Here is a 24,454-nt window from a genome sequence, read left to right on the forward strand (position 1 = left end):
TGCTAATTGAACCACTACCATAACATATAATGTGAAAGAGTCCATTCAATAAACAAAATACCCCTAAAAAATGCGTATAAACAGTCCACTACAATAGGTTCATTTATCTGTGTTTTTTCCGAAATTAAAATGTCCTTTCAGAAAATTCCTCCATTATCCAAGAAAACAGGAAACATTTTACCAGTGCATGTAGATCCACCTTACCAGATGGTAAGACCACCAATGAAGGATGGTCAAAACACGCTCTTAATGTAATCAATGTCAGGACATCCTAAGGTCTCCAAGGGAACTTCCATATTCACCTCATTCAAAACATGGGCACAAAAATCAAAGAGTGATAGAGAAAACCCTCATAGTGCAGTAAATAAGTCTTCCAATTTTTTTAAAAGGTTTAAAAAAATAATAGTAAAAGGATAAAGCCAGCATAATCAAATTACACTATTACACAATGGAAACATCCAGTTCTCTCCTCGTGCTGTGCAATAGCCTACTTCCGGGTCCCGGCTTGCGTGATTACGTCACCTCAGTTGGCCTGCCCAGTGCTTTCCATCACAGCACACATCATCAGGGGGAGTGGCCATTACTTATTCTTTGCATAGAAGTGCATATAATCGTAGGTGGAAACATGGCATGCTATTGATTGTTTAAGCTTTGAAGGGAACATAATTCCCAGGGTACTGCAGCTGCTACAGATTATGTTTGCTTTTTGTGCGCACTTTGTTTCTGATCAGCTTGACCTGCTGTCAACCTGGCTTCCTTGTCTGACCTTGATTTCCATGAAATTTCTCACCAGCCCAGAACTCTAACTCATTCTTGACCTCACCTCAGTCTCTATCCTGATACTTTACTGTGGTTATTTGATTTATTTGGCTTGATCGGTTAATATTGCCTTAATCTTTGTATTGCTTTCCATTAATTTGCACTTTGAAAGCGCTGATCACACAAGATTCAACCACACCTTTGGTGGCTCTTCTGAAAAACTTTAGATTTAGCACATTGGTGAGAACATTTGACTATCTTGCTGCAGGCAGATAGTGATCAGCGATCCCTGCTTGGTCTGTATCTGGGATGCAATATGAGATATTAACAATCTAATCATTTTTTTTTCTTATCTCAGCCAGACATAGATAGGCTGATTCACTGGGATTTTATTTTCAACCGGGTTATTGTTTGAATGCAGTGCATGCATATTGTAAGATTCTTTGTTTTCTGTCAATAGAAAAAGAAAAACTATTGGATTCAAAGTGATGTTCCAGCATGTTAGAAATTTTAAAGTAGCAGCCTTCCCATTTCAAAGACACTCATCACCTAGAGGTTACCTCCCATTCAGATCAGGCTTGGACATCATTACAACCAAAGTGTGTCCCCCTTCAATGGAATTTGTTGAGATACGTTTTATTCATACAGTACTGTGCAAAAGTTTTAGGCAGGTGTAAACAAATGCTATAAAGTAAGAATGCTTTCAAAAAGATATATTTTAATTGTTTATTTTTATTAATTTACAAAATGTAAAGTGGGCAGACAGAATTAAAATCTAAATCAAATCAATATTTGCGTGACTATCCTTTGGCTTCAAACCAGCATCAATTTTTACACTTGCACACTTTCTACACTTGCACAAAGTCAGGGATTTTGTAGGATTAGACTCAGATGTATGATTAACCAATTATACTACGCAGACGCTAATGATCATCAATTTCATATGTAGATTGAAGCACAGTCATTAACTGAAACAAAAACAGCTATGTAGGAGGCTTAGAATTGGGTGAGGAACAGCCAAACTCTGCTACTAAGGTGAGGTTGTAAAAGACCATTTCATGTCACAGGTCATACATCATGGCAAAACTGAACACAGCAGCAAGACACAAAGTATTTATACTGCATCAGCAAAGTCTCTCAGCAAAGATTTCAAAACAGAATGGAATTTCAGGATGTGTTGTTCAAGCTCTTTTAGGAAACACAAAGAATCAGGCAACGTTGAGGTCCGTAGACATAATGGTCAGCCAAGGAAACTTAAAGGGTTTGTAACCCTAAACCATTGCCTTGCTGCCAGCCCCTCTCTTTTAAGCTCACATCCTGCACTGTATAACTGTTTGTAAGAAACAATGCCTCTAAATACCTTTTTGTGAAGTGTCTTTAGGCCTGTCACGTGATTCCCGGCCGCTCTGCTATTACTATCCAGGGCTACAGCAGGAGGAGCTGAGCTCTTCCTCTTACATCAGCTGGGAGTCATGTGTCTCCTCCTGCTGTAGCCCTGGATAGTAATAGCAGAGCGGCCGGGAGTCACATGACTGGCCTAAAGTCACTACACAAAAAGGTATTTAGAGCCTCCTTTCTTAAAAACAAATTTACAGTGCTGGATGGGAACTTAAATGAGAGGGGCAGGCAGTGACATTTTTATTTATTATTATCAGCACCGGGGGGGGGGGGTGGGGACAAAGACACAGACACACAGAGCAGACAGGCAGGAAGGGGAGGAGAGAGAGGAGAGCTGCAGATGACTGAGGCACGCAGGCAGATCATGGTAGTCAGGGCTAAGCAGCCCTGATTATCTTGGTCAGCACACTGTGGGGGACACAGGAAGTGGCAGGATCAGCCAGGTTTTTTATAGTTTCCAGGGGGGCAGGTAAGACAGCACAAGCACTGTGCTGTTTAACCTGCTATAAGGAAACAGAATCTCATCATGAAAGACTCATCACTCATCACAGAAAGACTCATCATGCTTACTTCCATTGAACATCGGGACATATCAGCATCGGGACATATCCAGCAGTCCTGTCAGCACAGAACTGGTGAAAACTAGTGGGACCCAGGTACACCCATCTACTGTCCAGAGAAGTCTGGCCGGAAGTGGTCTTCATAAAAGAATTGCAGCCAAAAAACCATAAGGCCCAAAGGGCAAAAAATGGCAGCAGGTGCTCTGGACCAATGATTCAAAATTTGAAATATATGGGTTTAGAAGGAGGCATTTTGTTTCTCGAAAGGCTGGAGAGTAGTACAATAATGAGTGTCTGCAAGCAACAGTGAAGCATGGTGGAGGATCCTTGCAAGTTTGGGGCTGCATTTCTGCAAATGGAGAATCCATGGTGTCCTCAATGTTGAGCAATACAGGCAGATACTTATCATGTATGCCATACCATCAAGGAGGTATGTAATTGGCCCCATAATTATTCTGTAGCAGGACAATAACTCCAAACATACAGCCAATGTCATGAAAACTACCTCAGTGTAAAAAAGAACAGCAAGTCTTGGAAGTGATGGTTTGACCCCCACAGAGCCCATCATCTCAAAGGGTGCTCACACCGAATATTGATTTGATTTTAATTTCTCTTCTGTTCATTTACTTTCCATTTTGTTATTTGACACAAAATTAACTATTTATACTTCTATTTCTGAAGGAATTCTTAATTTACAGCAATTTTTAACATCTGCACTGATCCAAAATTTTCAATTTTCCCACACTTTCTGTGTCATGTGGGAAATACTATTTAGAGGGGGTTTGACAGGTGGTGTGGAGGAATTCAATAGACTCCCCATTGCCTTTTTAACTCCCAAAAGCCTGCATCACTGTGCTGCAACATGCATTGAACATAGTTGTGGGGTGGTTGTGACGCAGTCATCTTTGCTTGCATGGGGGATAACTTGCATCACAGCATGGCTACATTTGCAGCTTAGGGGAGGAAGGTACAAATGCGGCTCAACTGGCTCTTTTGAAACCCCCCCGCAGTAATTCAATTTTACCTCAGTAGCAAAGAATTTTGTTATAGGCAGCCTGAAATATATACGCTATAGTTACTCATATTTTGCCACACTTTTAATCTGTCTTTTACAGTATTTCTTTTTTATAAATTCTCTTGCTTTATAAAGACCCCTAGTGTGTTTGATCTTTTAAACACACATTCCTGCTATCTGAAAATGTTATGCATGTATATTAAAATGTCTATAGCACCACATTTTTAGCAGGGGGCTGTATAAACACATGGGACATAATGGTTCTTCATTCAGGAATTAACACAAAGTCCTGCAGTGAATAACTGAAAGTAAATTAGAACCATGTGGATCCTTTTTCTTGGTTCTTTTTCCCAAAGAGCATCCATTTAACTTTAATCCAGAATTGAGCCTTTCTTCTCCTCTGGATTTTTGTGATTATAAAACTAACATATTCCGGAAAGCAGTAACATAAATCTCCTCACATCTGTATAGTGGGAACAGACGTTTGTTGACCTACTGAATCTTGTTAATAAACTTCTCTGCCACCAGAGGAGTCTAAAGAGATTTATCTAGTAGCATCCTTTGCAATTATGTCATCGGTAGGTATAACCAATATATACCTATGTACCTATGGTGTCTGGCATTTGCTGTTTTGATAACCCACTTTTCCTCTTGTAGTCATTGTTCCCATATAGAATGGCAATCTGATATTGACAGTATTTGCAGGAAAGGGTGACCTGTCTGAGAGATATTGGGGACTATTGGGATTTTCCTATCAATTTCAATAAAAACTGAACCTAAACTTTAATAATATTACTAAAGAGATAGAAGAGTTATTTGCAAACTACATAGGTTTTGAGTGTACTCTTCAATATTTGACTAAACTGGCATGAAAACCATTTCTTCGAAGAGCTTTTTAGCCTCATTTGTTAACATTAGGCTTAACCAGCTGAGCTATTTATACAACTGCTGTCATTTAGGCACTGCCTGCCATACTTAGGTTTTCATCTCACACTAGATATCTATGAATAAAAATGATGCACCCCAAGTTAACACCTAAATATACAAAAACACTGAGATAGGAAATGTACATATAACATATTAACTTTTTCACAACATGGATTGTGATTTATAAGCAAATATACTCAAAATTATTGATATTATCATTATGTGTTTAAATTAAATTAAAACTGCACACAAAATATATAACTTTATAATTTATACTAATGGAGACTGGACCCAGTACCCTGTACACCAGGGGTCCCCATACTTTCTAAACCAAGGGCCAGTTTACTGTCCTTCAACCTTTAGTGGGGCCACACTGTAGCCAGTGGGAGAAGAGAATGCGCTGGTGTCAGTGGGAGTAAACAATTCTCCATTATTGATATTGGGGGAGAAATAGTGCCCCATCGTTGGTATTAATAGGAAGAATAGTGCCCCATCATTTGTGTCAATGGGAGGAATAGTGCCCCATCATTGGTGTCAATGGCAGGATTAGTGCCCCGTCAATGTCAATGGAATGAACAGTGCGCCATCATTGGCGTTAGTGGGAGGAATATGGCCCATTGTTTGTGTCAGTGGCAAAAACTATGTCAGCAACAGTGGGGGTAATAATGCCCCAAGGGCCAGATAAAAGCAAGCAAAAGGAACACATCAGACCAACGGGCACCAGTATGGAGAGCACTGCTGTACACAATGCCATTTAAAGTTACTCGATCACCAAAGAGGTGAATTATCCCTGCAAGGATTGGTAGTTAATGTTTAAACTGGCACATCAGGAACAACTCCTGTTTGTCATGGGGCATGCACCCTAAAGATTTATATTATAAAATAAAAAAACGTTAAGCCATTAATTTTTTGTTCAGTACTAAAATGAATGCATTGATACAATGTATATACAGTATTTTGTTTTAGTCATCATTCTACAGACAAGAACATGAGAAAATGTCTAAAGCTATTATCTGGCCAAATTTAGCACCAACAAACCCCAACTTAAATCTCGACCTACTTCTTCCTGAACAGTTTACAGATGACAAGTTGCTGTAATACAGAATAAGAATCACCAATGATCACCTAACAGGTTACTTATTTAGTTGAAAGAAATCAATATAAACACTAAAGTACATCTATATAGAATGCAAAAGGTTTAAATAGCAAAAAACACACAAAAACTTAAAACACAAATAGCTGCCCTATTATATAAAATGTATGAATTGCGTCAAAACATTTAAAAACATTATATGAAAAAAATGAACACACCCTTGTACTACACACATATTACTATTATGTAGCCTTAAACATTTTCTAGTAGATAGAAGGGAATGATTTTTCAGCTGATGTTTTAAACATGTAAATTGTTTCTTATCGTTCAAGAAAGTAAGTCATAGCTCCCGGAGCTTTTGTCTGATCTCAGATGTGATTGCTCCTTATTGGACCATTGCCCACATCTCTCTTCCTCTGTCCTGGTGTCAAGCTTTTGTTTTATGCAAAGTTCTAACAACATCATCAGATTTCAAAAGTTGAATTTCCTTTAAAGTAAGGGGCCACGTTAAGGGAAAGTAATGGAATATAGTGTCATATCACACAGGAAAGAAAAAACAAAACATTATTGGCAGAATGATATGCACGATATCAAAAATGTGAACTAAACTCACTCACTCTGTCATTATTCATCCTTAATAAAAAAATAAATAAAATCTCAAATGTACCCCTGTTTTCCACAAATTGAAAATATGCTTTCTGATGACAGGGAGGTGTCTGCCCACTAATATAATTCCTTTAATACACTGTAGGTAGCTATTACCTCTTTCAGTGGATGTACATCAAACCTACACAAATCAATGGACGATTGCAATAAAAATCACAACCTAGAAACAATGCTTGCCTCTATCCAAAGCATTTAGTGTGGTTTCCAGCTTTTCTCTCTTCCCTCTGCTCTCTGCGTGATTTACTTATGATCATTGATCCAAGAACCAAGCAATTCCAGGAGACAGCCCTGCCCTCCCTCCAGCACAGCAGGTGAATGGCAGCTTTAGGTGTGCATGTTTCTCTATGAGACTGTGTACAGGGGGTATATCCATTCCTTCCATTTAGGCCTCTTATCACACTCAGCTTCTAGCTCTATGTTGTGTAGTGTGTGTTATTAGATCCCTGCCCCCTGCTTCCTGGAGAAATGCTGTGTAAATTGTGTGCTTTGAACAGCTGTAGAGGAGAGAGGGCTGAAGATAAACAGACACAACTTATATAGGAGGATTTGTTTAATCTCTGTGTATCACCCGAGGCTAGTCACTTCAGTGGGTATATGAAAGAGTTTACAACTTTCCATTTACAATAGTAAAATGGCTTGGAAGTGCCCTAAACACACTGGTCCTTCCCAAAATATATGATCTCTCACTTTGTTCTTTGCTCTGTCCATTTCACAAAAGAGTGCATCATCAGGGAAAAAAGGAGCACTCCCCTCGCTCTCCCATTCCCCTGACGCGCTCTGGCACAAAACACATTGGGAGGGGCTTAAACTTGTGACGTCATATGCCCGCCGAGGAGGCTTGGTGGTGAGGCAACTGTGTTTCTGCATATATGATTTGCTTCTATTATGTGAGTACCTGTCTGTGTTTCTAATAAACATACAGTATGCCTAGCTGTTTTCACACTATATGCAGCCTCTGTTTTCTTCCTTCAGTGTGGCTGATACAAACGGCCTGCCTGGCTTTGTCAACTTGGAATTGCTCAGCCTGATTGTTGGAGGAGGTCCACCACAGGGTATCTAGAGGCACCTATTATGGCACATGCTTGATTTATCTCTGTCATTGGATATCCATAGCATCCGGTAAGAGGTTAATTTGTGGTGCAGGGCTTAAGATTGTTTGGGGTGTTTCCTACACCATCATTCATGCTGCTGTGGGTGAACCCAGGAACTTGCACATTTTATTAATATTTGTATTTATATATATATTTTTTTTATTCCTCCCACTTGCAATTTATATTGGACTTTTGGATTGGTCAAATATGCTTGGATTTTAGCACTTAATAAATCATTCAGTTGGCAGTGCACTTTATATGTATATAATCAAATTTGGTCATTTTGGATTGCTCCCATTTACTTGTTTTTTTAGCGCTTATTTAATTATTTATCTGGTAGTGGACCTGTTCTATGTGTATATCATTTTTGGGTTTGCAGACATTTTAAGACCAATTGAAACATCTACTGTAAATATATTTATTTTATAGTACTCTACACACATCTTCACCATTCCTATAATGTAGTCCTAACTGACCCAGTGCATTAAAAATGGCTGTTCAGATTGCCTTGCATTTTCTTTAGCTTGTATGCCACTTGTACTTTCTTTTGAAAAGAGATAGGGATTTATAAAATGCCGTTGGATTAATGATTGTCTCAATGGTGGGCTGACAAAGACTTTCTCTAAGGATCTAAAGAGGGTGTTAAGTTCATTATTAAGAAGAGTAGATGCTTACATTGTAGGTAAAGTAGATTTGCTGAAAATTATACTCATTTTCTTCAGAAGATCATTTTTGTCTGCCCACTACAGATGTTACAAACCAGCAGGGTCTTTTTCTCTATTTCTGTAACTTAGGTAAATGATAATATACCTCAGTTTAAAATTTTCATTCAGACAGAGGTATTCTAACAGCAGTTTATGGTATGTCCACCCTTAGAAGACCCACAGGACTCTAGGAAAAATGTTTTATTGTATTAAATGTTTATTTGTAAAATAAATGCATAGGAAAAAAAATATTACAATTTCGTTTAAAAACTTATATAACTTCAAGAATTGTAAAATAAAAATCCATATTACCTCCATTTAAAAAATAAAAGGAAATGTAGTGTCTTAAGAAAAAATGCTAATGCTTTAAACAGGGCTGCTGTTACAAATTACAGACTACCTGGCAGGGCCCCCCCGAGAAAATATTAAAGATATATTTAGCTAAAATTACAACAAAATCACTATTTGCAGAAACAAATATAACATAACTCACATAATTACTGCTAAATCTAAAAAATAAAAACAATGTTAATAAATAAAAATGAAGATGAGATGCAAAAAATATACAGGCTGGGCAGTTGGAGCTCCATCGTGATCAGAGAGACAGAGAGAGAGAAACAAAGTTACAAATAAACACCTGAGCAGAGATAACATTAAAGCCAGTGCTGGGAGAGGGGCCCACACAGGGAGGGGGATTGGTGAGGGACAACTGTCTCTTTCTCAGCAGATAAAAGCTTATAGCAGGGAGAGGGACAGAGATCAGATTCAGGTGCTGGAGTAAGATTTCTGTATTTGTTGTCCATCACTAATCCCCCTCTCTGTGTGGGCCCTCCTGTGTGCTCAGGCCCCCTACAAGAGGGCTGGTGGTCCCCCCCTATCAGCGGCCCTGGCTTTAAAGTGAGCTAAACCCTTTTCCTACAATCACGGAAACTGACATTGCAACTTCTGTTTGATCTGCAGTTGCCATGGTGCTGCATTTGTGTTTAGTTATAACACCAGCTTTTTGATGACTTAACAGGATGAGAACACAAGCAACTGTCACCATTATCATTATCAACAGTTAAATTAATGTGTTTAGTTCCACTTTAACTGTTTTTAATATAGTTTATATATATATATAAATATATGAATATAAATATATATAAATATATTTAATAATATACTTAAAAAGCATCAGAATAGGACATGTTTTTTTTCTGTGGATGAGTTTAGCAGCTTTTCAGAGTCCTTGCACCACAGGGAATGCTAAGAGCTTTGATAGTTGCTACAAAACTGTATCTAGTAATGGTTTCCTTTCAAACTGAAAAAAAAAGGTAAGAAAGTGTTTGAGTGTGTAGCGTGAGTTTAAAGAGGTTGTAAACCCACTTGTATAACTTTTACCTATAGGTAAGCCTATATTAAGGCTTACCTATAGGTGCTATAAATATCTCCCAAACTTGCACCGTTTAGGAGATATTTACAGTGCAAACTGCCGATGACGTCATCGGCGCAGGCGCTCTGAGGGAACGGCCAGCCGTGCCGTTCCTTCAGAGCTCAGTGCCGTGAACGGCGGCTCCCGTGCGCAGGCGCGGGAGTGATGTAATCGCGCCTCCGGCCAATCAGATGGCCGGAGGACGCAAACCCGGAAGCAGGACGGCAGGACATGTCGCCGTCCTGTCGCTGAGGTGGCGGCACGGCGGGGGCTTCGTTTTAAGGTAAGTACTACATAATGAGCTAGTATGCGATGCATACTAGCTCATTATGCCTTTCTCTTTACAGGGCTTTTTTTTTCTCGTTTTATTTTTTTTTTCACTTTACTTCCTCTTTAAAGCAGTAAACATTTAAATTCACAAGCAAAAAAAAGTTTCCTTTTTTAGGGTTTCTTTCTTCTATTTTCATCTCGTGATCCATCCTGCAAGTCTACTGTTTTTCACAAGCATAAGCTCTCCAGCAGAATATATCAGTTTACATTAACCTCTATCCAACCAGCTGCCTCAGATATACAGGCTGGCTCCCACAGGCAAATCGCCGTACATCTACGACGCGCGCTCTGGGGAGGCTAGAGGGTGAGCGCATACCGCTTGTCAGCTGGGAAGCCAGTGCATGTGTCAGGCGGCTCCGATTGCCGCCTGACACAAGCGATCTCTCCCTGATGTCAGAGAAGGACGGTCGGCTGATGTAAACACAGCCGTCCGTCCTTCTCCCTGAGATGATCACAGAGACTATGTGATCTTGCTATTAAATAATAAAAAACTATAAAAATGACATAAATCTTTCCCGTAGTTAGTAGACGCAATAACTTTTGCGCAAACCAATCAAAATACGCTTGTTGTGATTTTTTTTACCAAAATTATGTAGCAGAAAACAAATTGGCCTAAAATGTTAAAAAATTTTGATTTTTAAATTTTTTTTTGAGAATGTCATATAAAAGAATGTGAAAAATATTGTTTTCAATTTGTTTTTGTATTCAAACTTGCTAGTACATTTAACACTCCTCTCCCCCCAGACTGAAGATACTACTGTCTGCTGTGTCCTGTGCTGATTCATCCAGAGTTGTGTCTCACTAATACTGGTGGTGTGTTACTGGCTAGATAAAAATAGAGGGAAAAGCCTAAAAAAAAGAAAATGGGTGAAGCCACCACATCTAATGAGTGGTAAGCTGGAATATATTACAGTTTTGAGTTTAATGCCACTTTAATACCTGTAGAAATCTTCATTGCCATTTGGCTAATATATTGTGGTGCATCAGAACAAAAGGTGTTCAATGTATTACAGTTTTTCTCTCTAAAGCAGCCACAGCATGTGTAGAAAAGACCGTCCCCCATCAGCAGCTGCAGAGTGGAACCCTTGCTTTCTATGGGAAAGCCATGAAATTTGTTTGTATGTTTGATATGTACATCTACTTGTGCTGTGGCTCATTTTTAGGAGCACTATTAAAGCATAATGGGTTTGACATGTGTCCCGCTATGCATATCCTGCTGTGTATATGAGTTTCTCTTTATTTCAGAGAGTAAGTGTGTATGTACGTACGTACTCCGAGACATGCACCTTGAACTGATGAACTGTATATCTCACAAAATAGACAATCTGCTCACAAAATGCTGGATGAGATCAGTGCCCCCATTTAATGAGGAAAATCCTCACTTAGTACAACCAGCCCTGCTTTCCTCAGACCCCCCCCCCCCCAACCTCCAAATGGCCCAGTTTATCTATAGGCTCAACTATCCCCAGATTAGCCGTCTGAGTAGCCCTCCCATAAATCATTAACATATTATATATTCTCTAATCCTCTAAAGCCCTGTCAATTTATTATGAGGTCAAAGTATATCTCCAATATTAAAAAATCATAACAAAAAGTGTATAACTTAATAGGTGCATAAATCAAAACACCCAAGTAAAAGAAAACCCAACATGTTTCACTGCACCCCACGTGGCTTCATCAAGTGTAAAATAACAAAGAGTGTGTGTGGGTGTGCTCTAATGTGTAGTACTGGTAGTTCTTAGATCTGAAAATATACAGGGACGAAAGTAGAATGCTACAGATGAAAAGCTTTACTTCCTGATGGTTACAGCTGTGGATCATGCCTTTGACTTGTATGTCAGCACAGCTCCTTGTAGGCTCCATCAGGATTGCAAGTGACAGAGTGGCAATGCACACCTGTGAGACCTCCACCCCCCCCCATAGGAGGAAATGCTTAAAATGGATGTAAACCTTTAAATATACCCAGTGAATATACCCAGTGAAGTGTACAGCCTCAGATGATACACAGAGATGAGACAAATCTCCCTACATAAGTTTAACATGTATATCTGCTGTCTTCAGCTTTCTATATTCTTCAGAAAGTGCACATCGTGTTAGAAAAATTTCTTCCTATTTCAGCAGTGGGTGTGGAGTCTGGGCCTACACTGTCTCTAAGCCCCTTCCCTGACACAAATTTCCAGCTACTTTTATCTCCTGTGTCAGAGAACTTGTCAGATGTTATCATGCTGATAACAGAGGAATGGAGCAGCAGAAAAACACCAGACTCAGGACTTTGGAGAGAGATAGGTAAACATACAGATATATGTGCCCAGGTTAGATTTCATGAATGGGGAATACATCCATTTTAAGTCATGGCAGGATCACAAGGTATCATTTTAATGAAAGCTGCAGTTAAAAACAAACTGAAATTACATTTGTGTCTTAACCAGGTACCGACCACCCGCTGCAGATTTACTGCGGCAAGGTGGCATGGCTGCATGAATCAGCGCTGCTCACAACCATGGGTATGGGGCACGCCCCCCAACTGGGCAGTGATCAGATTAGTTCCAGAACCGATCACTCGTCAGGTCCAGGTCAATGATTTATGGCCTGGACCTGCTGATTGTTTCTGGCAAATCACAGATATTCCTGGGCTGGTATAATGTAAACACCGTCACAGGAAATTATGCAATCTCCCCTCCTGGAGCCCTTTTTGGTTCCAGGGAGTGAGGAGAGAGCATCAACAATACAGTACACAACCACTACACTGACAACAGTACACATAGGCACATATTTCACCCCCTGATCGCCCCGTTAACCTTTCACTCCCTGTCACAGTGTCACTATATACAGTGTACAGATATTTTACTGATCACTGTATTAGTGTCACTGGTGACTTAGTAAGTGTCAGCAGCAGTTAGAGGTAGTTAGTGTCAGTCCCAGATAGGATTAGGGTACCTGCCATATATTCCCTAACCCCCTGATCACTTTGACAAGGCAGTGAAGGGGTTAACTGAGGGTTAACCCCTTCACTGCCTTGTCAAAGTGTCATTAGTACAGTGTACAGATCTTTTTTTCTGATCACTGTATTAGTGTCACGAGTGATGTCAGTTAGCGTCAGCGTTAGTTAGCATCAATCCAGGATAGCGTCAGATTGCCCACCACATATTCAGTAATACATTTTAACCCTTTGATTGCCAGTGACACAGACACACACAAACACTAAACACCTTCATTACTAGTATAGTGTCTGATCAGATCAATATCTTTTATCAGATTAGAACTATACTAGTATCCCCAATAGTATAGTATAGTGTTCCCAAAGCGCAGCAGTAGCAGGATCAGCCCTGACACCTTAAAGCACCTGTGTTTAGCCCATCCACCCAGTCCCCAAGAAGTGCAGTATCAGTAGATCACTGTTACTTCTGATACACAGCACACAATCTGCAGCTTTAGCAGAGTCAGGCCTGATCTCTGCTAGCGCTAGCAGTTACATTTTTTGGTAGCATTTCCAACAGTCCTTGACAACCAGGTGCTTTTTTACCTGTGAGTCTCACTAGGTACCTATAATTTTATTGGCTAAAATGTCCAAACAGAGATACACTAGTGAAGAGGCCTACTCGATGCTGAGCATGACAGATGGGAGCGATGGGGAAGCCTCACTGTCAGAATCAGGCTCAGTGTTCGAACCTGTAGAGAGCAGCAGCACCCTGACAGATAGCTCAGATGACAGAGTAGTGGTCCCTGCTAAGGTCAGGCATACTCGACCCCGTTCTCAGGTTGCTGAGGTGCTACAATGGTTCTAGTATGCAGCAGATTGTCAGTACTAGTGCCACTCATCCTTCTAGAGAACTGGCAAGCACCAGCGGCCTAGTACATCCTGGTCATAAACAAACCAGCACTGCAGTAACACTTGGTGACGTGGTGAGTCTCATAAGTGCAGTTCAAGCTGGTACGGTGGCTAGCTGTCAGATCAATGGGTGGAGGCCGATGTGCTGAGAGGGCTTCCCTTGCAGCTCGGTGCGAATCACCCCTGGAAGTGAGACAGGAGGTGACGCGACCCAAGTAGCACTGGATGCTTGTGGTGGTGCAGGTGGATGGCTGAGAGGGATATCCGGGTCCCTTCTGAGAAGCTCCAGTGAAAGCAAGCAATGCAGTGGTAAATGCCAGGCCGGGGGTCATACACGTGTGGTCAGTCCAAGTAACAGCAAGCCGGGGTCAGTACACAAGTTATCAGGCAGAAGCAGATCCGTGGAGCAAGCCGGGGTCGGTACACAGGTAAACAGACAGAGACAAGTCCGTGGAGCAAGCCGGGGTCAGTACACAAGCAAACAGGCAGAGACAAGTCCGTGGAGCAGGCCGGGGTCACAACAGGAAACAGGAAGCAGGAAACAGGAAACCGACCATAATCCAGCACTGGATGAGAGGGTGAGCGATCCTTAAGAGGAGGCTGGGTTGGTACGATGTGCGACATGACGCACGCACATGCGCACTCGCCTACATGGATTGTAGGCTGTACAGCGGCGTCTGAGTCCCTGACAGTGCCCCCCCCCAAAGGGCAACCTCCGGATGCCCAACTGGGCTTGTTTTTCAGGGAACTTGTCATGGAATTCTTTTATGAGTTTAGGGGCGTGAATGTTACTTACAGGTTCCCACGAATTGTCCTCAGGGGGGTAACCTTTCCATTTGATTAGGTATTGTGTAGAATTACCCTTCTTCCAACAATCCAGGATGGACTCGACCTCGAATTTCCGATTCCCCCTCCACCGTGATTGGGGGTGGAGGCGGCTCTTCCCTCCCTGGGAAGGGACTAGGCACTGCAGGCTTCAGCAGGGAAGCATGGAACACAGGATGAATCTTGTAGGAGCCTGGCAGGGCCAGTTCAAAGGCCACAGGGTTGATGATCCTCCTGATCTTGAAGGGTCCGATAAACCTTGGTCCTAATTTCTTAGAAGGGCAAGAGATCTTTAGGTTGATTGAGGAGAGCCAGACTTCATCCCCAATCTTAAATGCAGGATTTTCCTTTTTCCCGAGATCGTGGAATCTTTTGTACTCCTGTTGAGCTTTTGCAATGTTATCCTGTAGCAGTCGGTAATTGGTTTTAATGGTAGTTATCCGATCCTGTACTGCAGGAACTAATGACTCAGGTAAGATGTTGGGTAAAAAGGAGGGATGGAACCCGTAGTTTGCCCAAAACGGAGTCTGGTTAGTTGCAGAGTGCAAAGAGTTGTTATATGCAAACTCCGCGCAGGGAAGAAGCGGGACCCAGTTATCTTGAGAGCAGGTACAGAAGCAACGCAGATACTGTTCAAGGGTCTGATTGGTTCGTTCGGTTTGCCCATTACTCTGCGGATGATAGGCAGATGATAGGCAAACCTCAATAGACAGAGACTTACAGAGTTCTCTCCAGAACTTGGAAGTGAACTGAACACCTCTATCTGAGACTATACTGTCCGGGAGTCCGTGTAGCCTGACCACTTCTTTTATAAAGGCATCGGCTGTGTCAACTGCAGAGGGTGTGCCCATCATGGGCAGAAAGTGAGCCATCTTAGAGAGACGGTCTACAACCCCCAGAACGGTGGTAAACCCTCCCGAGGGTGGCAGTTCCACTATGAAGTCCATAGAGATTCCCTTCCATGGTTGTTCAGGGATTGGCAGTGGTCTCAGTAGACCCCAGGATTTAGTTTTAGCTCCCTTATTCCGCTGGCACGTGACACATGAACTTACATAGTTGGTACAGTCCCGGACCAGATTTGGCCACCAGAAGAGACGCTGAATGAGCTCACATGTCTTCTTGACCCCGAAATGGCCGGCCAGCTTGTGGTCGTGTAAGGTTTCCAAGACCCGTAGTCTAGCTTGTGCTGGGACAAAGATCTTTTCGCGGTACCATAAGAATCCTTCTTGTCGTCTCAAGGAAGAGACACCCGGCTCTATACATTGAACGGAAGCTTGCTGGATTGCTGACCTTAAATCGGTCTGGATAAGTAAAAAATTTTGAGCCGAAAGAATGGTGTTAGGCTCAGTCATATTTGGAATGTCTGGAAACATCCGGGAAAGGGCGTCTGCCTTCCCATTCTTCGATCCTGGTCTGTAGGTTAGGTGAAAATTAAATCGAGAAAAGAACAAGGCCCATCGGGCCTGACGGGGTCTCAGGCGTTTAGCTGTCCTGAGATACTCCAGGTTTTTGTGGTCTGTGTAAATCATGATGGGATGAGCAGCCCCTTCCAGTAGGTATCGCCATTCCTCCAAGGCGCATTTTATGGCCAGAAGTTCCCGGTCCCCCCCATCATAGTTCCTCTCAGGAGGAGTCATTTTCCGGGAGAAAAAGGCAACGGGGTGTAGAAGGGCCTTTGGGCCTAGACGTTGAGACAGAATTGCTCCAGTGGCTATTTCTGATGCATCTACTTCAAGCACATAGGCTATGGCTGGGTCAGGATGCTGAAGAATAGGTGCCGAGATAAACAAGGTTTTTAACTTGTCGAAAGCCATTTGAGCCTCTTGTGACCAATGGAAATGGACCTGTTGACGAGTCAGCTGGTTAATAGGTGAAATAATTGTGGAGAATCTTTTTATAAATCTTCTATAGAAGTTGGAAAACCCCACAAATCGTTGGACCCCCTTCTTATCGGTGGGGGCTGGCCATTCCAGGATGGACTTCACCTTTTGTGGGTCCATGGAAATGCCGTTGGTGGAAATAATAAGCCCCAGGAATTGGATGGAGCTCTTTTCGAACTCACACTTTTCTGCCTTTACATAAAGACCATGTTCCCTTAGGGTAGACAGTACTCTCTTAACATGGACCCGGTGGAGCTCGAGGTTGGGAGAAAAGATGAGTATATCGTCCAGGTAGACAATGAGAAAGTTATCCAGAAATTCCCGGAAGATATCATTGACCAGATGTTGGAAGGTGGCCGGAGCATTACATAGCCCGAAGGGCATGACCAAGTACTCAAAATGGCCAAAACGAGTTCTAAAGGCCGTTTTCCATTCATCCCCCTTCCGGATGCGGACCAGGTTGTAAGCTCCACGGAGATCCAATTTTGTGAAGATCCGGGCCGAGCGGAAGCGTTGGAACAGTTCTGGAATAAGGGGTAGAGGGTACCGATTTTTAATAGTGATCTTATTAAGTTCCCTGTAGTCAACACAGGGTCTGAGGGTACCGTCCTTTTTTTCCACAAAGAATATGCCCGCTCCTACTGGTGAAGAAGAGGGGCGAATAAAACCTTTTTCCAGGTTTTCATTAACATAGACTCGGAGGGTCTCCAATTCTTTTTCTGACAGAGGGAATATCCTCCCGAAAGGAATCTCTGCACCTGGAAGAAGCTCGATAGGACAGTCGTAGGGTCTGTGCAGAGGAAGAGCTTCGGCCTTTTTCTTGTCGAAAACATCTGTGAATTCCCCATAGACTGTGGGGACGTTTTCGGGAAGATCTGATACTGGGCCGACGGCCAGGCAGGCAGCAGGGATATTGGATCCTGAAGGAAAGCAATGATTCAGACAATAGTTAGAGGTAAAGGCGATCTTTTTACTAATCCAATCAATTTGCGGATTATGGGCCTGAAGCCAAGGAAGTGCTAAGATGATAGGAAACATAGGTGAGGACAGGACATCAAAGCAAAGGAACTCTTGGTGATGGGAGTCCGTTGTGGTGAAGATGGGGTGTGTCTCTTCACTGACTGGTCCAGAACTGGGCAGGGTGCCATCCGCTAACAGGATATGGAGTTGTTGCTTCTTAGCTTGCAGAGGGACACCCAATCTCTTGGCTAGTGAGTGGTCCAAGAAGCAGCTGCTTGCCCCAGAGTCAATGATTGCCAGGAGCGGAATCTTCTCTTCTGCTACCTGTAGGGAGACAGGGAGAACCAGATGAGCAGGGGATGGTTTGGCAATTTGACAATTCAGCAGAGGTAGGGTGTAGCACTTACTGGGCCTTACTGGGCAGCTGCGCAAAAAGTGGCCGGATTCCCCACAGTAAAGGCAGAGATTGGCCTGGCGTCGACGTTGCCTCTCTTCAGGGGTCAAAGAGGAACGGATCAGCCCTATTTGCATAGGCTCCCCCTCAGGTCCCGTGGTGGCGAAAGGCCCAGGATGCGGTGAGGCAGCAAATGGAACCTTGGGCAGTACCCAGGTGGGTCGAGCCCCTTGAAGACGCTCCGAACGTCTCTCCCGCAAGCGCCTGTCCCGCTGAATCGCTAGTGAGATCAGGTCTTCCAGAGATGCGGGGGCCTCTACCCGAGCTAGTTCATCCTTAAGGGCTTCAGACAGTCCGTGTCGGTACTGGTACTTAAGGGCTGCCTCATTCCAGTCCGTGTCCGCGGCCCATCGGCGGAAGTCAACGGTGTAATCCTCCACAGGACGTTTATTCTGCTGTAGGGCGTGCAGAGCAGATTCGGCCGTGACTGTACGTTGCGGATCCTCATATAGCTGGGCCATGGCCTCAAAGAAAGAGGTCACAGAATTCAGGGCTGGACTCTTTTGCTCCAGGAGGTTATGAGCCCAGGTCTGGGGCTCTTCAGCCAGCAGAGAGATTATAAACCCCACTTTGACCGTCTCGGAAGAGAAGGTTCTAGGTTGAAGTGCCAAGTACAGAAGACAGGCGTTTTTAAAAGACCTGAATTTTCTTCGCTCCCCATGAAAGCGTTCAGGAGTGGGGACCCTGGGTTCAGGTGCGGTAGCCGTAACTGGTCCTTGCGGAGAGGAGACAGGCACCGAGCTGGCAGGAGGTTGATTGGGGTTAGCAGGAGGTGGTGAGCCTGCAAGATTTAAAACTCGACCCTCCAGCTGGAAGTAGCCATCCTGCAGTCTTTGAACTGCTTGGGTCAGACTGGAAACTTGCTGACACAGTGCCTCGAGCTGGGAAGCGCCTCTGTCGGCCTCTGACATGGCTGGATTATACTGTCAGATCACTGGGTGGAGGCCGATGTGCTGAGAGGGCTTCCCTTGCAGCTCGGTGCGAATCACCCCTGGAAGTGAGACAGGAGGTGACGCGACCCAAGTAGCACTGGATGCTTGTGGTGGTGCAGGTGGATGGCTGAGAGGGATATCCGGGTCCCTTCTGAGAAGCTCCAGTGAAAGCAAGCAATGCAGTGGTAAATGCCAGGCCTGGGGTCATACACGTGTGGTCAGTCCAAGTAACAGCAAGCCGGGGTCAGTACACAAGTTATCAGGCAGAAGCAGATCCGTGGAGCAAGCCGGGGTCGGTACACAGGTAAACAGACAGAGACAAGTCCGTGGAGCAAGCCGGGGTCGGTACACAAGCAAACAGGCAGAGACAAGTCCGTGGAGCAGGCCGGGGTCACAACAGGAAACAGGAAGCAGGAAGCTGACGATAATCCAGCACTGGATGAGAGGGTGAGCGATCCTTAAGAGGAGGCTAGGTTGGTACGATGTGCGACATGACGCCTAGATGGATTGTAGGCTGTACAGCGGCGTCTGAGTCCCTGACACTAGCACAAGTAGTGTCCCGCAGCCCCCAAGAATTCAAAGACAGGCCCATAGAGCCCATAGTGTCCTTTCTGATTCACTTGCCAATCCTAATTGGGAGCCAACCACTTCTGCAGCGCTCATACTTCCCCCATTCACTGGCTAACCCGAAATTCAGATGGAAATAGCAGATTTTACTCCCCTTGGTTTTTATAAGCTGTTTTTCACAGAAGATCTGTACAGATCTATAGTGGACCAAAGCAATTTGTATAACTATAAAATTGGCTCAATTTATCCCCGCAAACCTAAATCTGACTCTTGCCAGAGAATTTGCATGGAAACGTATCTCTGTTTCCGAATCTAGAACCTTTCTGGGCCTATTCCTCATCATAGCAATTACTAAAAAGGGTGAGTTGCGGTCATATTGGTCCACTGACCCAATTCATCATATGCCCGTGTTCTCTGCTGTCATGGCCAGGACTAGATACGAGCAAATCTTGGGGTTCATGCATTTCAATGGCATGAATCCCTGTCATCCTCGGGTTGACCCTAGATATGACCGGTTCCACAAAATTCGGCCCCTCATAAATCGCTTCAACCAAAAATTTGCAGCCTTGTATATGCCCCAATAAGCTGTCTGTGTTGATGAGTCCCTGATTAGGTTTTCTGACCGTACAGTTTCTCCCCAGCAAGTGTGCCAGATATGGGGTCAAGATTTTTAAGCTCTGTGACAGGGCAACAGGCTATGCATGTAGTTTCCAGATTTACAAGGTAAAAGATAGCAGTGTGAAACCCCCCAACTGCCCAGACTACATAGGGAGCAGCGGCAATGTTGTTTGGGACTTGGTGTCACCCTTATTCAGACAGGGGGAAAAATTATTACACAAGCGTGCCACTTTTTAGTCACCTTTTCAATTCTGGAATTGGCGCATGTGGCACCACGCAACCTAATTACCGGGGCTTCCCCCAATTGCTTGTAGATTCCTGACTTAGAGGCAGTGTTGCTCATCTTACTTTAAAAAAGTAATTAGTTACAGTTACAAATTACTTCTCCCAAAAAGTAATTGAGTTACTGACTCAGTTACCACATTGAAAAAGTAATTAGTTACTCAGCAAAGTAACTGCGACTTTTTTTACTATTCTATAATGCAATTACGTTCTATAAGATCTTTAATAGTGGTGGCGGTGTGGCACACTGTGGGGGTCTGAGTCCTCCTAACTGTGAGTAACTGTATTTTGTTTTGTTTTTTGGTACCTGCTGCCTGAAATGGTGGTGGCAGTGTGGTGGCGGTGTGGCACACTGGTGGTGGTGGTGGTGGCGGTGTGGCACACTGGTGGTGGTGGCGGTGTGGCACACTGGTGGTGGCGGTGTGGCACACTGGTACTGGGACAGTAGAGCAGGGTCCCCATAGATCCCACTTTAGAGCAGGCCAGGGTCATCATCAATCCCCCTTTAGAGCAGGGTCCCCATAAATCCCCCTTTAGAGCAGGGTCCCCCAAAGATCCCCTTTAGAGCAGGCCATGCTCCCCATAGATCCCCCTTTAGGGAGAGATCCCCATAGATCCCCGTTTAGAGCAGGGTCTCCATAGATCTATGGGGACCCTGCTCTAAAGGGGGATTTATGAGGACCCTTTTCTAAGGGTGGATCTATGGGGACCCTTCTCTAAAGGGGGATCTACGGGGACCCTGCTCTAAAGGGGGATTTATGAGGACCCTGCTCTCAAGGGGGATATATGAGGAACCCTTTATAAGGGGGATCTATGGGAACCCTTCTCTAAAGGGGGATCTATGGGGACCCTGCTCTAAAGGGGGATATATTGGGGACCCTGCTCCAAAGGGGGATCTATAGGGCCCCAGGGCCTGTTCTAAAGGGGATCTAGGGGGACTGAGTTCTAAAGGGGATCTATAAGGGACCCTGCTCTAAAGGGGGATCTATGGCACAGATCCCACTTTAGAACAGGGTCGCCATAGATCCATCTTTAGAGCAGGCCAGCGTCCCCAAAACTCCCCCTTTAGAGCAGGCCAGGCAGGGTCCCCCATATATCCCACTTTAGAGCAGGCCAGGCAGGGTCCCCCATATATCCCACTTTAGAGCAGGCAAGGCAGGGTCCCCCATATATCCCACTTTAGAGCAGGCCCAGGCAGGGTCCCCCATATATCCCACTTTAGAGCAGGCCAGGCAGGGTCCCCCATATATACCACTTTAGAGCAGGCAAGGCAGAGTCCCCCAAATATACCACTTTAGAGCAGGCAAGGCAGAGTCCCCCAAAGATCTCCTTTAATGATCGTTTTTAAAGTTCTGGTTTTGCTGTTATAGGAGGACACACACTCACAGTGCAGAACAAATGAAGAGTTGACTTACATCTCTCATGAGAAGCTGGCACCCGGGCAGGCTGGACACACTGTGCAATGCTGAGACCGGCGGCGGGCATGGCAGGCACGGGCAGCAGGTTAGAGGAAGAACTTGGAAGTTGCTTCCTTTCTTCCTTCAGAGCGGAGGACTCCGAGCCTGGGGGGCAGGGCAACCAATGGGCAAGGTGCAACTTGAGCAGTAGTGCACCTGATTGGCTAGGATACCGGCGGCGGCACGTTCCTACCAACCGACCTTGTCTGCTTCTCCTCCTCTTCTCTTCCTGTACCGCAGACAGCGTTCATAGAGGAGAGGGGGAATTACAATTGCATCTACTGCCATCTAGTGGCGGTAGATGTAATTGCGGTAACGCAGCCAAAAGTAACGGCAGCGGCCTTACAGGGAGAGAACGAGTAATCAAATAGATTACTCGTTACCCTCAAAAGTAACTGTGTTAAGTAACGCCGTTTACTTAGACGCAGTCACTACCATCACTGCTTAGAGGGGAGAAGAGAGACTGCTTGAAGTGTAATAAATATCTTGCAGTGAAGTGGAAGGGCACACGGAATGTTTTCATTCTGTCTTCAATTCACGAAGATACGACAGTCCAAATTACAACGATGACTGGTGTTGTTGAGAAGCCCCTCTGTGTCTATGACTACAACCTTCACATGGGAGGGGTGGACTTCAATGACCAGATGAAGGGGCCGTACCTTCTTGCCCGTAAGGCCAGATGCTGGTACAAAAAAGTGTCTGTATAGTTATTCCAATTGGCTCCGCTGAACGCTTATGTGCTATACAAAGCATCAGGAAGAAGTGGATCCTTCCTAAAACTCCAAGAAGAGATCTTTACAGCCCTTCTGTATCCAGGAGGTGCTGTGGCCCAAATTCAAAATCCAGATGCAGTGAGCCGGCTGCATGAGAGGTATTTTCTGGTTGTCCTTCCTGGTACCTCTACCCAAAGAGCACCCCAAAGAAGATGCCGTATCTGTAGAAAACATGGATATAGGTGTGACACCCTCCTGTCCTGGCCAACCTGGTCTCTGCATCTGGAACTGTTTCCGTCACTACTACACACTAGTGCAGTATTAGTATAGGGTACAGCACGGCACATTCTAGGGCACACTTTCACACAGGGTCTCGAAAGAAGTTAGAAGGCTATAGAATTTTGAGAGACCCTAGCCTGGAATGTTTAAAGTTTTTTACAGTTACAAAAAAGAATGAAAGAAAAAGTTAAAAAAAAAAAAAAAAAAGCCAAAAATAGTTGTCGTTTTATTGGGGTAATTTTCTGTTCTTTATGTTTTACTGTTTTACTGTACTTTATAATATACTGCTATACTGTAATTGATTGTTACTGTTTTTCATTGTTAACCATAGTTTGCTTTGCAGATATCGCCATTCTACTGTTTTACTGTACTGTATACTATTATATTGTAAAGTTTTAATGTTACTGTGTTTTATTGTTAACCATTGTTTGCTTTGCAGGTACACCTATCAGCTGCAGAACTGACCTGTTTATCCTGACAGCGTTTGCTTTCAGCATATACATAAATCAATGATTGCAGCACTGTAGGAGGTGATTTCACCAACACAGTTAAAAAAAAAAGAGCATATATGGCGAAGCATAGGGGATGGGGTGGACACAGAGGGCAAATCTCCCCTATGCTTCACCATTTATTTTTTTACAATTTTTTTGGCAGAGATTCCTTTTTACACATTGACTGATGTAAATAAAGGGATCAGTTATGTTTTTTTTGTTTTTTTCATTCAGCCCATTGCATGTATGCCCATCATTAGAAGTCGGTGGATGATGGGAGGTCTAATTGTGGGCATACCACACACTTTCTGGCAGGGATTTGTTCATCCATATCGATCCATGTGAATGGAGGAATCTGTTAGGTTCTCCTTTTTCGTTTAGCCCACAGGCTGCCTGAAAAAAAAAGAACATTACAATTTTTGTCCAACAAGGACCGGCAACATACTGGTATGTCGCTGGATTTGAGTAATAATACTGGGATGATACCTGCAGGTTTAGGCATCATTTTGGTATCGTTTTATTCAGCCGGCAGTTGGCTTTCATGTAAAAGCAATGCTAGTGGCTAATTAGCCACTAGACTGCTTTTACAAGCAGTGGGAGGGGACTCCCCCTCCCACCACCTTCCACGGTTTTCTCTGGCTCACCTGTTCCATGGAGTAACCCTAGAATGCAGCTGGTGGTGATCGGAGACCAGAATGGCTCCAATCATCTCTATGGCCTACAATACCGGATGCTACGAGCATTGTATCACTTCAGTTTCGCTGGACATAAACAGTGTCATTTTTAAATTGGAAAAGCATCTTATAACACTGATCTTGGTGTGGTCAGATGCTTTAAGGGCAGAGGAGAGATCTAGAGACTAATAGACCCCAATTTTTTTTTTTAAAAAGCACCTGTTACTACTTATTGCTATCATAGGGATATTTACATTCCCTGTGATAAAAATAAAAGTGTTAAAAAAAAAAAAAAAAGGGAAGGTGTAAAAATAAAATAAAAAAGCAAAATAAATAATATTAATAAAAAAAATTAAAACACCCCTGTCCTTCTGCATTTGCATGCAAAGGCGAATGCAAGCATCGACTTGTGATGTATGTAAACACCAAAACACCAATTGCACCATGCATGTGAGGTATCACTGCAAATGACAGATTGAGGGCAGTTATTCTAGCAGTAGACCTTCTCTGTAAATCTAAAGTGGTAAACTGTAAAGGCT

Source organism: Pelophylax lessonae (genome assembly GCF_965119305.1).
Source record: "Pelophylax lessonae genome assembly, chromosome: 2".
Classification (NCBI taxonomy): domain Eukaryota; kingdom Metazoa; phylum Chordata; class Amphibia; order Anura; family Ranidae; genus Pelophylax; species Pelophylax lessonae.